At 45.6% G+C, this 15,694-nt stretch overlaps 1 long non-coding RNA gene and 1 other non-coding gene across 3 annotated transcripts; both read right to left on the bottom strand.

The window, feature by feature from the left end:
- Window positions 1–442: 442 nt before the first annotated feature.
- Window positions 443–12,999, bottom strand: LOC140690777 (uncharacterized). Of its 2 annotated transcripts, none has more exons than XR_012066096.1 (6): window positions 12,683–12,999; window positions 11,918–12,107; window positions 9,777–9,988; window positions 9,015–9,092; window positions 2,249–2,337; window positions 443–924 (listed from the first exon to the last, which is right to left on the bottom strand). It is a non-coding gene; the product is annotated as an uncharacterized lncRNA (long non-coding RNA). The 2 variants fall into 2 exon arrangements; XR_012066097.1 differs by having other exon boundaries at window positions 12,891–12,999.
- TRNAA-UGC (transfer RNA alanine (anticodon UGC)) lies at window positions 6,766–6,838 on the bottom strand. The gene has a single exon. It is a non-coding gene; the product is annotated as a tRNA-Ala (tRNA).
- Window positions 13,000–15,694: the final 2,695 nt, after the last annotated feature.

Below are 15,694 nucleotides of genomic sequence, written 5' to 3'. Positions count from 1 at the left end.
CCCGTTTCATCTTCCCATCATTTGGTCACCACCCCACTCCTGGCTCCATGCTACAGGAGTCTTTGCCTCTCTGCTACTCGGGACCTCTGACCCCAAACCACCCCCACTCCATCTTCCCTGGACCTCACCCCATTCTCTGCACCTGAGCCCATCCCCATATGTCAAAAACCCCACTCTCTTTCTAAGACCCTTCTCAAGTGCCACGTCCTCCCTGAAGTCTTCCTCAGCTCCTCCAGTGGAGCAAATATTTCCTTTCTCCTTGCATCTTTAACCCTGTGTACGCCCATATCATGTGATAAGTAGCTCCCCCAGCAGAGATGAGTCTGTCCATGACGGCATTCTTGAAGGGCAGCTCCTGATCTGGATCAGCCATCTTGGCAGCTCTGCAGCCTTGAGTGTGAGAGTCAATCGTGTCCAGCCAGGTCACACAGAACAACATACATACATTTCTTTCACTTGGGATTTTATGAAAATGACAAATGGATTGGTTAAAAATGAATTTATACAAACTCCAAGTGGAACCTGTGCTTATGTTCAACACATGCCTGCCTAGAAGGAATTATAAGGCCATGGGGAGGCTGTGATACCAGCCTCCAGTTTCTCCACCCTGGGGAGGGAGGAGAGGAAACTGCATCGATGGTAGCTGAGGAAGAGCCTTGTGTGCTTAGAGTCTCTTCCGCCAGGCTGCCCTCTGAGCCGCGGATCCTCTTCCTTCGGGCCATTGACGCTGAGAACCATCCGGGTTGGTGCCTGGCCAAAGCACGCTCCTGGGTACTGCTGGGTCTCCAACATCCGAGCCCTCAAGTTGGCTTTCTTACGTAACAAATCCGCACACCTCTGCAGACACGGGAGCTAGTCAGCACCGCCATGTGTCACTTAAAGGCCGACGTGAAGTCAGTTATAACATCACTGAGCATGTTCTGCCTTTAATAATAATAATAATAATTAATAATAATAGTAACAAGTGTTTGTCCTTTCATCATTTATAAGGAGACCCCCCTGCCATTATAGCTTTATATTCTCACAACAGTTCTATGAGGCATTAGCTACCCCACTTTACGATTAGGTATCCCACTTTACAGCTGACAAAACCAAGGCCAGACAGGTTAACAGGATCTGCATATGATCATAGAATATGTGGCAGATCAGAACACAAGCCCGGTCCTCAAATCCCTGATACCACGCTGCTTTCTCTCTGCAGCTTTTTGTATCTCTCTATCCTCAAATTATAAAGCCCCCTCGTAGCACTCCATACACTGACACCATCTCTCCCCTTTTGTCCTCCTCAGGGCATAATGAGTCCATATGCCTTTTAATCCAGATTCGCAGAAACTCACCGATGACCTGCTATAGGGCTGCACTGGGGTAGGCGTTATGGGACTCAGAACGTGGTTGTAAGTTTCCCAAGACTCTTGTGCCAAGATGTAAATTTATCCCCAAATCTTATGGACTGAAAGATAGTCAAGAGCCTATCCATCCACACCCCCAGAAGGGATATTTTCATTTCGGCAGAGAAATCCTGAGACCAACAAACTCAACCCAAAAGAAAGGACTCTTAGTGATGGAAATCCAGGCTCTGGAGTAGGTCAGTTGAGGACACATATGGTTTTTGGTTGCTTTCCAGTTTTTTAAAGTAACCCTTTTCCCTCTCTTTGTATATCACTGTCCACTGGACATCTGCTGCTCTGAGCTCCAAGCACACACCCCGGAGAGAAGGCACTGCTCCCTGCAGTGACTGGACATAGCATTCTTTATTCCTTTATTCCCTAAGACCTATCCTATCAGAATCTGGAAGGATCCTCAGGGGCTGGGCTGCCAAGAAAGCTCTCTCCAAGGGCAAGCAGGACATCCCCGAGGTGCCTCCCCGCTCTCCACAGCCCCTGCCAAGAGCTCAGTCTTCTGATTACAGGAAGGAGCTGCTTCCTCCTGTTTCCTAACCAGAGCCCTCCTCTGACCCTAATAGCAGGGCTGTTGAAATCAGCAGTTCCGCTTATGCAGCCAGAACCACACAAACTGAAGTCAGCAGGTCAACCACAGAGCTGCATTTAGCAAGGGCAGGTAAGACCGAAGGAGAGAAACGACTGGGCATGGGGAGTGGGGAGGCGTTCAGCCATGAACTTGACTTCGTGCTGTTGTCCAGAGCCAGGGCTGAAGATCGGTTTCACGCTCCTTGGTAAAAACACCAACATTTAAGTTGGTCCTATCATCCTCTGAGAAGATTCTGTTCTTTTCTGACTTTATCACTTACAAGCGCGTTCGCCCACTGCATCTCGTTTAACCCTCACAGCAATCCTGGAAGGTGAGTGTCGTCATCAGATTCAGAGAAGCACGGCGCAACTGTGGAAAGAACACAGGCCTTAGAATCAGAGCCTGGGCTTCAGTCCTAGTCCTCTTTCCACCGGGCCACTCTGCCGTCCAGGTAACACAAGCCTCCACTCGAGTTCTACCTGGGGAATCAGGAGAATCCGGTGCCCCGCTCTTCTCTGCCCAGGTGACAGTTCCTAGGACAGTGAGACCGAGGTGGATTTTAAACATGCACCTGAATGGCTTGTTCCCGCTCTTGGATGTGCTGGCAGCAGGCCTGCCGACTGTTGGGGACACGCAGGGAAGTGCGCTTCTCTCCGCTGATGACAGCTGTTCATCGCCCAGGGTAGGCAGAGAGGGCGTGGCCACCACAGACAGTCCGTCTGGCAAGCTCATTCAGGTCAGGAAGAACGGCTTTAGATCACGCACTCTAAAACCACAATCATCTTCGCAGGAAAACATCCTTCACACTCCACTGCCCCAACAATTCTGTACCGCAGTTCAGATTGTTCAGTGACCGGGGGATAGAATGAGTAAATAATGCTTCATGGCGGTTTTACCAGGAAGCGACATCGCTCAAACTTTAAAATCCTAGCGGGCAGCATTTCTCGAAATGTGTTCCAAGGATTCTCCCCAGGAAGAGGTTTGACAGGGGTTGACTCGTGTCCCCTTAGATATGTCAAAGTGCTACCCCTGGTACACGTGAGTGTGACCTTATTTGGAAAGAGGGTCTTTGCAGATGTAACCAAGTTAAGATGAGGTCACACTGGATGCCGCAGGATGGCGTAAGGCGGGCCCTGAATCCAGTATGATGGATGTCCCTATAAGAAGAGGAGAGACACAGGCGAGAGCACCCTTTGATGGTGGAGGCAGAGCTTGGTGTGATGCGGCTCCAAGCCAAGGAGTGACTGGAAGGATGGCGAGCACCACCGGATGCCCAGAAGAATGCATTGAGCAGATCCTCTCCCAGAGCTATGGAGAGAGCACCACCCTGCTGACGCCTTGATTTAGGACTTCTGTCCTCCAGAGCAGCAAGAGAACTGTTGTTTTAGGCCACCCAGTTTACGGTACTACATTGCAGCTAGCAACCCAAGCTTCTAAAAATGATGGGTTCACTAGTGCCTTTTTGTTAAGAATCCCACCGTAAACCAATTAAATCATAATCTCTGAGGGGTGGGTATTTTTTTAAGTATTTCTTTAAGTCTCCCAGCAGATTCTGACACAACAAACAAAACTGGAAAGGTTTCCTTACCTGTAAGTTTCCCAGCATGGCTAACAGGCTGTAAATTACTAAGAGAGGTATTTAGGAGGCAGAATCTCTCAAGTATATTTGACCTCAGAAACATTTTCTTATTGAGCTTCTTCTTCAAGACACATGCATAACAAGTTGGAAAGCATGGATATCTTTTACCGGGTTTTTTATGGTCTCGGTGAATGAATGGTAACACCTGCTTTGAAACCTTTCCAGGCCAAAATTACTGCTCTGATGCTCTGTCTTACAGAACGCGGCCCTCTTCACCCATGAGCGCGTGTTCTGGAATAGATCAGATCTTCTCAGGGAGGAAGTGTGAAAGCACTGGGTCCTTCTTGCCAGTCACATTTCTTAAATAGACTCTTTGATTTTCATTAGTAAACCTTGAAGCTATCCTCTGTCTAGTTGATTGCCAAAGCATATGGCTGTGTCTTTAAATGCTAACAGTAGCTAGCTGTGCTCATTCTCATCAAGGCTGTGGTTTTAAACAGCCTGTGTTCGGTCTATGTCAGGCAGAGTTGCAAAAATACCGTGTGTGTGTGTTTGTGGCCACACACCCACATTTGTTTACACAAGCTGTCCCAAAGCTCATCATGCATTCCACGATCTCACAAAACAAGTATTCTTTTTTTATTAAAGTATGGTTGACGTACAATGTTGTGTTAGTGTCAAGTGTATAGCAAATTGATTCAGTTATTTATACATACATATTTTTTCTTTTTCAGATTCTTTTCAGGTTACTACAAGATATTGATTATAATTCCTGATGCTATACAGTGAATCTTTATTGTTTATCTATTTTATATATAGTAGTGTGTATCTGTTAATCCCAAACTCTTAATTTATCCCTCCCCTCCCTTTCCCCTTTGGTAACCATAAATTTGTTTTCTATGTCTGTGAGTCTGTTTCTGTTTTGTAGATAAGTTCATCTGTATCATTGTTCTAGATTCCACATATACGTGATATCATGTTATATTTATCTTTCTCTGTCTGACTCATTTCATTTAGTATGTTAACCTCTAGGTCCATGTTGCTGCAAATGGGATTCTTTCATTCTTTTTGATGGCTGAGCAATATTCCATTTTGTGTGTGTATATGTGTGTGTGTGTATCACATATCTTCATCCAGTCCTCTGTCAATGGACACTTAGGTTGTTTCCATGCCTTGTCTATTATAAATAGTCCTGCTATGAGCATTGGGATGCATGTATCTTTTTGAAGGAAAGTTTTCTTCTTTTCCAGATATATGTCCAGGAGTGGAATTGCTGGATCATATAGTAGCTCTAGTTTTAGTTTTTTAAGGAAGCTCCATACTGTTCTCCATAGTGGTTGCACCAATTTCCATTCCCACCAACAGTGTAGGAGGGTTCCCTTTTCTCCACATCCTCTCCTGCATTTATTATTTGAGACTTTTGATGATGGCCATTCTGATTGGTGTGAGGTGATGTCTCATTGTAGTTTTGATTTGCATTTCTCTGACAATTAACAATGTTGAGCATCTTTTCATGTGCCTTAAACAGGTATTCTTAAACTATAGTTTATGGATGGAGTGGGGTCCATGAATGTAAAGAGAAAAAAAATGGATCTTTAGTTTTTCACTAACTCCTTTGAATTATGATTGTAGGCAACAAACCACAAATGCAGGAATAACAATACTAACTACTCCATCATGAGCAGAAATCACAGACATTCATATCATATCACATTATAGGGGCTGCAGGTATCTCCAAATATCATTTATATTCATCATTTCTTGAAAATTACCACGGTTATTAGATCTGCTGACAGACCTTGTTATTTAATACGTGAATGATGAAATTCAGGTGTTACTGATTATACACTTATTTTGTGTAATATTTTAATAATTGTTTCTCAGTATAATCCCTGCATTTAAAATGATTCCCTGCATTTAAAAAAAAAGCATCATTTTGCTTTATAGGCATCACCTGACAGCCAAGGGGGTCTGCGTCACAAAAATGGTGAGGCACCCCTGTTCTAGGTCACCCACAGTACATACGGATCTCACCTAGGAGACTTGTTGAAAGTACAGAGTCTTGGGTCTTATCCTCAGAGAATCTGATTCGGTTGGTCGGAGGTGAGACCCAGAAATCTATATTTTTAAACCTTACTGTGAGGCATTGTTACAGATGGTTTATGGACTGCATTTTGAGAAAAAAAGTGCCCTAGGTATTCTTAAATTCATTCTTGGGTCAAACAAGACCATCAGAGTCAAGCCGTGGAGTGATGCTGTTTGTACTCATCTAATTATTTCAGGGTTTATACTTCACTAGGTCAGTGGCACATTAGGAAGATGTCATATGTGGTGGCTGTATGAAATTTGATGCTGTCCCCACTGTCAAGATGCCCTGAATGCTGTCATCTTCATCACAGTATGTTTTTACGGAGATCCCTGGTAGAATTTTTATGGCTCCTGAGTCAGAAAAAGTTGTACAACTCCTAAGCAGTTTTTTAAATCTTTGAACATTATTAATCCTGAGATGATTTTCCTCTTCACACTGGCCATGAGAATCTGAAACTCAACTTGACGTCTTTTCTCTAGAAATCATTGAAAACATAAGCTATGCATCTGTGTCTAAATACTGTTTTGAATGACGTCAGCAATTCTTCACTCACAGCATGCTAGAAACTTCCTTTGCTATTACTGAGAAGCACTGTTACAGCAGGAAGAAAAAAAAGAAAGAAAGAAAGTGCCCAGGCTCAGCTTCTCAGCTTCAGCATCCACCACTGAGTCTCCTAGCAGAGAGAACAGAGGAGAGGGTACATTTTCAAGTCTCACCTAGCAGGTGGGTATCAAATGCGCAGCCCCAAAGGGATCATGGCATATAGTTTATATAAATAATAAATTTGCAAATTACTGATAAAGTAGCCAGACTATGCTGTCCTGAGCTGCTGATGCTTCCACAGGCTGAAGCAGAGGGGAGCAGGCTGGTGGGGACCCAGCTTGTGAGCCCTACAGCCCACCCTCCTTCCCATTCCACAGCCCCAGGCCGACAGGATGATGGATGCAGGAGAAGCGGAGATCAGGGTGCAGCCTGGGAGGGGTTTCTATTCATGTGGGATCCCCACCTCTCATGGCCTGGTGCCAGGGCCGCCCAGGACAGTCCCCTAAGGTCCCTGCAGCCCAGAATGATGGAGGATTGGGCCCCACATGTACCTGCTCTCCACTTATTTTTTTTGAAGGGGAGGTAATGGAAGTACTGGGAATTGAACCCAGAACCTCGTGCATGCAAAGCAAGCACTCTCCCACTGAGCTATACCCTCCCCTGCCTTGTTCTCCATTCTTAAATGTACTTGACAGAGAGCCAGGAGCTCTAAAGAGGTGGTGATTCAGAAAACAGGTGCCTTAGCTAATCCTGGCACAGATCCATATCAGAAGCCAGGCGGAAACACCTCACAAAAAAGCAGGGGTTACTTTCCCAGGCCACAAAAGCAGGTATGCACATACGGAATTTTCTGAAGCTTCCATTACTCAAGTCATTTTCTAATCCACTTCTCTGTTCTGCCTGCTAGTGAAAGTTTACTTCTAGCTGGTTCAGAGTCTTCCAGCCCAGTGAGTGTGTTCCTGTCCCCTCCCTGTGTCACTGGGGTGCCCCTGTTCCAGGATGCTGGGGGCAGTGTCTTGGTCAGCCCAGGCTGCTATAATAAAATGTCACGGGAGAAGGGGGCCGAAGCAAAGGACACTTCTCACAGTTCAGAGGCTGGGAAGTCCAAGATTGAGGTGCCAGCAGATTCAGTTCTCAGTGAGGGCCCTCTTCTTGGCTTCTAGATCGACACCACCTTGCTGCATCCTCACATGGCGTCTTCATTGTGTGAACAGAAAGAGAGGGAGCTTGGGTCTCTCCTGCTCATAAAGACACCAGTTCTATTATAAAGTGTGCACCTTCATGACCTAATCTAAACCTAATTACCTCCCAAAGACCCCGCCTCCAAGTGCCATCACATGGAGGCTTCAACCTCAAACTTCAACCCAAGGAGGGTTAGGGCTTCAACGAATGGGTTTGTGGGGGACACAGCCCCAGTCCATGACAGGCGAGGAGGGGCAGGGTTTCCCTGGCCCTCCCTGGTCACCAGTCGTCTCGGTGGCATCTCCTGATGCGCGCTCCCCCCTGCTGCTTTCTCAGCATCACTCACACCCTCTCGGAGCTCTGCTCTGGCCAGTGGCCTTGGCAGGGATGCTCACGGTGTCCAACCTGCGTGGCCACTTCGGCTTCTCAGCCCGTGGAAGCTCTGTCTTGTAGGCTGGAACAGTGGGGCTCCCAACGTGTTCTTTCCAGAAACACAGTGCTCTGAAATCCTACAGGATTTCGGTTTTTGATCCTGAGCGTGAACATTTCTCTCAAATGATTATCATCTTGGTTACGTATATCCGAGAGTTAACGTTGTCATGTCAAAAAGTGACCTAGGCTTTGACAGTTTCTACATTTCTGCTTGAAGGGACAGTGGCTGGTCGGAGGGGAGAGGACAGTGAGCCGGGACGGCCTGGAGGGAGGAGGCAGAGAGACGACAGGGATGGCACGCAGGTCAAATGATGCTTCCAAATGCATCCTGGGTACCCACCTCTGAGTGCAGTGTCCCCCCTGCCTCTACCATTTCCCTACCTTTACCCTGACTTATTTCTGTTATCCTCTTGAATTTTATGTATGTGTGTGTATGCGTGTCCAAGACAGAATTTGTTCAAATCCTTTGTAGGTTAAAGTGAGATACAGATAACAAACTGTCACGTATGGTGACAGGGAGAAGGGTTCACTAAGTTGTCACTGCTAATTATCTCCACTTTATAGACAATTAACAGTAAGTGCTCACTGAATAGTGGCTATTTTATTATCTCCATTTTTACAGCCGAGGAAATGAAGACTTTAAGAGCTTGAGTGACTTGCACAACGTGATCCAGCTGACGTCCAGGAGAACCCGGAGACAAAATTCTGCCTCTAAACCCTATGCTATCCCCACTATAACATATTTTTCCCTTTCTAATAGTTTCTCAAGTGATTTTACATTCAAGCATCCAGTGGATTTATCACATTTCCCTACTGGGGTGTTAAGATGGACCTTCAAATGGTATTTCTAAAGAACTTCGAATTTCCCAAGTGAAAATTCGCATCGAAAACAGCTGTATTGTCAGCTCTTAATTATTGGTGACAGCGAGAGACAGGGGTAGAGCAGCTGGATGAGATTCATAATTAATCACCTTCTCGGAGTCAAGAGTCTCAGCCTCCTTTTCCCATCGCTTCTCCTGCTGGAGCTGCCCACGGGGAGAACCCAGTTTCCTGAGAGGCTGAACTCCCAAGGTTTGGGCTCGGGAGAGTTGCCGTCATCAGGCGGTGGCGTGGAACAGCAACCCAGGAGAACAAAGGAACACGGGAAGCTTAAGGAGGGAGCGGAGTGACCCAAGTAAGTGAATTTCAAGACTGTTTTTTTAACCAGAAACAGGAACTCACATCAGTGTTGCAGGTCTGGTTAAATCTCCCTGAATCAGCGTCACCCTTGTTGGAGGAGATGGATGTCCTTCAGGCAATCTGAAAAGAGACAGTAACCCAAAGAGTTTACAAACACTTTTTTTTTCAGTTTTTATTTCTATTTGGCGAGTTACTGGGCCAATCTCAATTTTTGAACCTAGACCCCAAGGAAAGTGGAAATAACAGAGGGGGCTAAAAACTTGCTGCTTTGTCGTGGAATTGATGTTCCGGGAGCCATGATGATTACTGAGTACAACCTGTATGCCAGGTAATGAAACATGCTGATCACAGCAAGGTGAGAGTGGCCATGCGCCCTCTGGCCGTTAGCATCAGCGCTTACGAAGGAGTCAGGGTCATCCAACAAGGAAAACCAAGGGGAGGCTTATGCAGTGGATACCATGGAGAAATAACCAACAAGGCAGAGGTCACACCAGCACAAGACTCATATGTCTGCTCCCTGGATCTCTGAGGGAGAAGCTCATGGGGTGTCTGCCTCTACACTCAGCCAAACCCACGAGAAGTAGGTACAATCCCACATCTCTATGACACCTTCCCAGTGTAACCAGCCAGCCAGCTCCAACACATGAGACTGAGTTGGACAAAGACATATCTGAACCACTTATGATTTCATGGCAACTGATATGACTGTAGGAGTGATGAAAGCATAAAGGTTAAGGGAAGATTGGATGTAGCCCAATGATCTATGGGTCCACCAGACCCACCACACCCCAGATAGAATCTCACCTTTCAGCTGCTCCTCACCAAAAGTCTCTGAAATTTCTATAGCTTCAGAAGAGGCCCCACCTTCTTTCCTTTTAGGTCTTCCCTAGCATGAGTGTTTCTGACCTTCCATCCCAGCTGGAGCTGAGGAAGCCTATTTTCTGCTTCATCCTGGCCACCCACACGACTGGGAACCAGCTCTGAGGTTGGCATCAGGACGCTTGGGTTTTCTTTCTCTGAAATAAATGAACCAAAAAAATGACATATAAATAGAACATTGAACGAGGCAGGTAATTACCAGGCTTCCCCTGAAACTCAACCATTTGCAAACCTCTGTCAAATGAGGATAGAGAATTTCCCTGGAACAGGGAAAGAAGGCAGGTGTACGTCCTGATTCTGTGCCTAGAATCTGGATTCCAGTGGCCTAGGGCCCATTTCTGGCTAGCTTTATCTAGGCACCTGAGAAGTAGACTCTGGAAACTATCCTGGAGACTGGAAATTATCCTAGAAATGGGCCTGAGATCCTCTTCTGCCCCAGAAAGAGGCCAAAGGCCATCTCTGCTTATGGACACTGATAATGTTGATGAAAGGGGCTCTAATCCCCCAGCGTCATTGGGTCTCCCCACACGCATCAAGGCTCTGGACCGGAAGAGGAGATAGCTCTATCAACCCTGCAACAAAGCAGTGAGCCTTCTGCTCTCCCTGCCATTTACTGTTATTGGTCAAAGCCTGAGTGGTCCCTTATGGGGAATTCAAACTCAGAAATGGAGATTGGTTCAGTAACTCCCCAAATGCCTTGGAGTAATCAGGCATTGAGAGAAATTAACCAGCAAAAGTTTATCCAAATGTGATCATGAGCCAGTTCCTCCAATTCAAAAATTTAAAAAGAAAGGAGGGAAGGAAGAAAGGAAGGAAGGAAGGAAGGAAGGAAGGAAGGAAGGAAGGAAGGAAGGAAGGAAGGAAGGAAGGAAGGAAGGAAAAAGAAAAAAAAAGAGTCAAATTGATGAAGCTTGAATCTGATTCTCGCAGTGTCAATGGTACGCAATCTGATTATTCATGCATGTCTACACTTTATACCCTTTCTAAAGTCATGTAAACCAATTAATTAATTATGGTAACATAAAGCAGGGTTAAATATAGCCTTACATAGCAATCTACGGTACTGATAAATCCTCTTTTCCATTCTGGGCTGGCTCTGGACCTGAATTCCTCAAGTCAAGAACGTTATGAAACTGGAGACCTACCCTAGAAATGGGAAGATGAAGAGGAGGAGGGGGAGGAGAAAGAGGACGAGGATGAAGAAGGAAAAGAAACACTGTTCCTGGAGATGGGGAATCCCTGTTAAATAGTCAAGAGGCTGGGACCCCAGAAGCAGGCAGGAAAAAGAGAAGCAATGAGATTCAGTCTGAAGGCCAAACCTACACTCAGATCTAAAAGGCAAGCATCCAAGAAATGAGGGGCCAGGACTGGCCTGGCTGCAGTGACTGTGGGAGGGTCCACAGGACCACCGTGCAGCATGAGCCTTCCTGCAGGTGCGCTGCAGGCACAGGACCCCCCGCCTCAGACCCCTCCATCTGTGACTGAATGCAGCAAGGGTGTCGAGAGCCTGGGGAGGGGGTGACACAAAATCCCCTCCCTCCCCACTCTCCGGTTCCAGCAGAACCAGGGGAGAAGGGCCTCCACCAACCTCAGGGCCACAGTGACATCTCCTTTGTGGGGGAGTGGGGTTGGGGGAGTAATTTTTTATCACAGCAAATCAAAAGGTGAAGAAACATGAATCAGCAAAGTTATCTTTAAGTCAATGATCTTATTTGAAGGGTCTTTTGAGAAGCACTCTTTCAGGATTTTTGAGAAACTGACCAGGGAGGCGCACTTTGCTGCCTTTGGCTCCTCCTGGCAGATTTCCCTGAGGCCAACCAGACATGGGTTGGCTCCAAGAGCCACCTGCAACGATCAAGACTCTGTTGTTGGGTCCTCCTGCCTTTGCAATCACCACATCGCAGGCCCCTTCAGCTTACCCCCAACGCCCTCAATGTGCCTTGTACGCTGCCTGGCACACAGTGGGCCCTAGATAAATATTTGTCAAAGGCTTCTGAAGAGAGTGGCACACCTTTATGCATCTTGTCAGCAGATGAAGTTTCCTCCTAGACCCTCACTCAACGTACCTGGCTCCAGCTGGGTTCTTTATAAGCCTATCGCAGCTGGTCAGAGACCACCAAGGTGCCCATAAATGGAGTGTCCTGTTGGACATCCCACGCTCTCGGAAGTAATTCTTCATCTTCCATGGTGACCACGCTATACCCTGTTGAACTTCAGACCATCTTGTCTACCATACATATGACTCTGGTCTTACTGCTGCAGAAAAAGCAGAAAGAATGAGAGGTAGGACCCATCTCCTCTTTTCCCTCTCATAAGTAGGGCTCTGAGTCCTAGAAACCGTGTTTCTTTTGCCAACAAAACAGGATTAGAAAACCTTTGTTTTTAAAATCATGTGATCTTAGAGACTAAAATAACAAAAAAAAAAAAAAAGGAGGGGCTGTCTGAAAGGACTAGAACTGGGGGTTGGGACTGGGACAGCAGAGAGGCCGTAGCGTGACACAGCGAGACCCTGGAGAAAGTTGGAAAGATTCCAACACTAGGAGGGGACAGAGCGCTGTGGTTTCTGGGAGTAGGAAGGGTCTATTTCCTACTCCCTTGCACACCCCTAGGAGGTGTCAGAATCTCGGAGGGCACTGCCCCTGGGGGCTGCATCTAGGTGATCAGAACTAAGCACAGGGCTCCCGGTCTCAGCAAAGGCCCCCTGTGCCAGCTCACAGGGGAGGCTAAGCTTCAAAGGACTGTGTGGGATGAAAACTGGACATGTTCATCTGAACTGAAGAGCAGAGGGTCCCCAGCAAATTGTCTGCACGTTTTAAGATTCTATGACTCACAGCTCAGTGAAGGTACCGAGTGAGGGAAGGTACAGAGCCCCCAGTTGTGGCTAATATTGAATTTTCCATTGGCCTGGCAGGATGTGGGCTCAGAATAAATTAGAGTTAGGTGGAAGAAAACTTTCTTTACTTCTCATGTTGCATGTGGAGTACAATTCATCTCCACTAAATAGAGTTGAACTCTGCCCCATCTACAACCCAGCCACACCTGGACTTCACTTTACGTCCCTGCACTACAGCTGGCAGCATCCAGTTGGGTCTAACTTAGGAAATGCCCATCCTTGTGCTGCCCTCCCTGACCAGCCCAGCCTGGCTAGTCCCCGATATTCCAAGGCAGATCTGCCTTTAAAATGTGTCAACCAACTCCAATTAGAAGTTAATCTTTCATGGGTTAATCCCTCACAGCATTGTGCTTTATGATGTCACAATCCCAAAGCTTTGCCATGAATGCTGCCCACCAACCTCCCAAGGACCTCAGCTCTGAGCTGACACACAAAAGCACCTTTCTATTTCAGCCACAGTTCTTGCCTCCAAATTGCAAGCTGCAGCCTTCAGAAGAGCTTTGCTTTGTCCCCATATTGTCATCCATAAAGAATGAATCTGATATGTGACCAAAAAGTAAGGAGACTGACTTTTAAACAAATCACGGATCTTATGAATCTGGATGAGTGCTGGCCTTCAGTGATGTCACCTTGGGAGGTTGGCCGCATACTTACTCCAATAAGGCTGCCACTCCAGGCACGGTTACAGCAACTTCTCTATGGAAGTTGCTTGCAGGGACAATTAGCCAATAACAGAAGAAAAGAGAAAATCAGTCCCCACTCAGTGGCACTGATGGCTCTCAAGTGTGGTTCATTGCTTATGTGTCAGCCTCCCCTGGTAGCGTATGTCCTCCTCCAGGGTGTGTGTCTTATCCATCATTACCTAGCCCAGGTGGTGCACAGAACCCAGTACACAGGAGGCACTTCATAAATGCTTGGTAAATACAATAGACTTACCGTATGACCCAGGAATCCTGCTCCTGGGCATATATTCAGAAGGAACCCTACTTCAAAAAGACACCTGCACCCCAATGTTCATAGCAGCACTATTTACAATAGCCAAGACATGCAAACAGCCTAAATGTCCATCAACAGATGACTGGATAAAGAAGATGTGATATTTTTATACAATGGAATACTACTCAGCCATAAAAACCGACAACATAATGCCATTTGCAGCAACATGGATGCTCCTAGAGAATGTCATTCTAAGTGAAGTCAGCCAGAAAGAGAAAGAAAAATACCATATGAGATCGCTCATATGTGGAATCTAAAAAAAAAAAAAAAACATAAATACAAAACAGAAACAGACTCAGAGACATAGAATACAAACTTGCGGTTGCCAAGAGGACAGGGGGTGGGAAGGGACAGACTGGGATTTCAAAATGTAGAATAGAGAAACAAGATTATACTGTATAGCACAGGGAAATATATACACAATCTTGTGGTAGCTCACAGCGAAAAAAAATGTGACAATGAATATATGTATGTTCATATATAACTGAAAAATTATGCTCTACACTGGAATTTGACACAACATTGTAAAATGACTATAACTCAATAAAAAAAAGTTAAAATAAATAAATAAATACTTGGTAAATACAATAGCCAAGGCATGGAAGCAACCTCAATGTCCACCAATAGATGAACAGGTAAAGATGTGATGTCTACACACAATGGAATATTACTCAGCCATAAAAAAGAATGAAATCATTGCATTTGCAGCAACATGGGTAGACCTAGAGATAATCATACTAAGTGAAGAGAAAGAGAAATACTATATGATATCACTTACAAGTGGAATCTAAAATATGATGCAAATGAAGTTACTTACGAAACAGAAACAGACTCATAGACATAGAAAACAAACTTATGGTTACTGGGAGGGAGGGAATGGGGGAGGGATAAATTGGAGTTTGGGATTGGCAAATATAAACTACTATATATAAAATCGATAAACAACAAGATCCTACTATATAGCACAGGGAACTATAATCAACATCCTATATTAAACTGTAATGGAAAAGAATATGAAAAAGAATATGTATATGTAAGTATAACTGAATCATTTTCTGTACACTGGAAACTAACACAATACTGTAAATCAACTGTACTTCAATAAAAATAAACAAATTAAAAAATATATATAAGTGCCTGGTAAATAAACAATGGGCTCCTCATTGGCCCGTGGCTTGTATTTCCTTCCATTTTTTTCCATCTTCTCCATTAGATGCTCATTTTTTATCCATATCCTCCTTTTCTTGCTGCTTAAATCACAACAAAAAATACCTGGGGAGGGAGCTAGAGTTGACCACAGAGCACAGAGGGACTGAGGCTTCTGTATCCATCCAGATAGGCCAGGCAATGCCATGGCAATCAACAAACCCACAAGCTCAGTGGCTTAAAGCAGAGACAGTTAATTGCTCACTCTTTGTCCAGGTATGAAGCGCGGTGGAAAGGTGAGCAGCTCTGCTTCATGTAGTCATTACTGGGTTGCCTACCACACACTCAGCAGAGACTTCAGGGTTCACACAGCACAGGAGGAATGGTGAGACTAGAGGTGCTCACACCTGAAATTGAATTCCCTACCTGGAAATAACATAAGATCACCCACAGCCCACATGGCCCACTGGTCTTATGACTGCACTGTCAGAAGGGACAGGGAAATCATTGTAACCCTCCTATGTGCCTGGAAGGAGAGGCATACAAGACATGGGTAAGTGTTGGAACTCTCTACTACAAACTGGGTCTGGAAGGCAGCAGGAGAAGATCAATGTACGTATCATGCGGTACCTTGTCACATTCGTGGCCCCTCAATGGATCGTGCCTCCCAGAATCTATTCCTTTGCTTAGTTCAACCTCACATTGACTTTGAGCTTGGCCATGTGACTTTCTTTGGCCAACAGGACATCAGCAAATGCAGTGCAAGCCAGGGATTTATAAGGGCTTGCACACTGAGACTTGCTCTCTT

Source organism: Vicugna pacos, chromosome 31 (genome assembly GCF_048564905.1).
Source record: "Vicugna pacos chromosome 31, VicPac4, whole genome shotgun sequence".
NCBI lineage: Eukaryota > Metazoa > Chordata > Mammalia > Artiodactyla > Camelidae > Vicugna > Vicugna pacos.
This window is presented reverse-complemented; position numbering and strand designations above follow the sequence as displayed.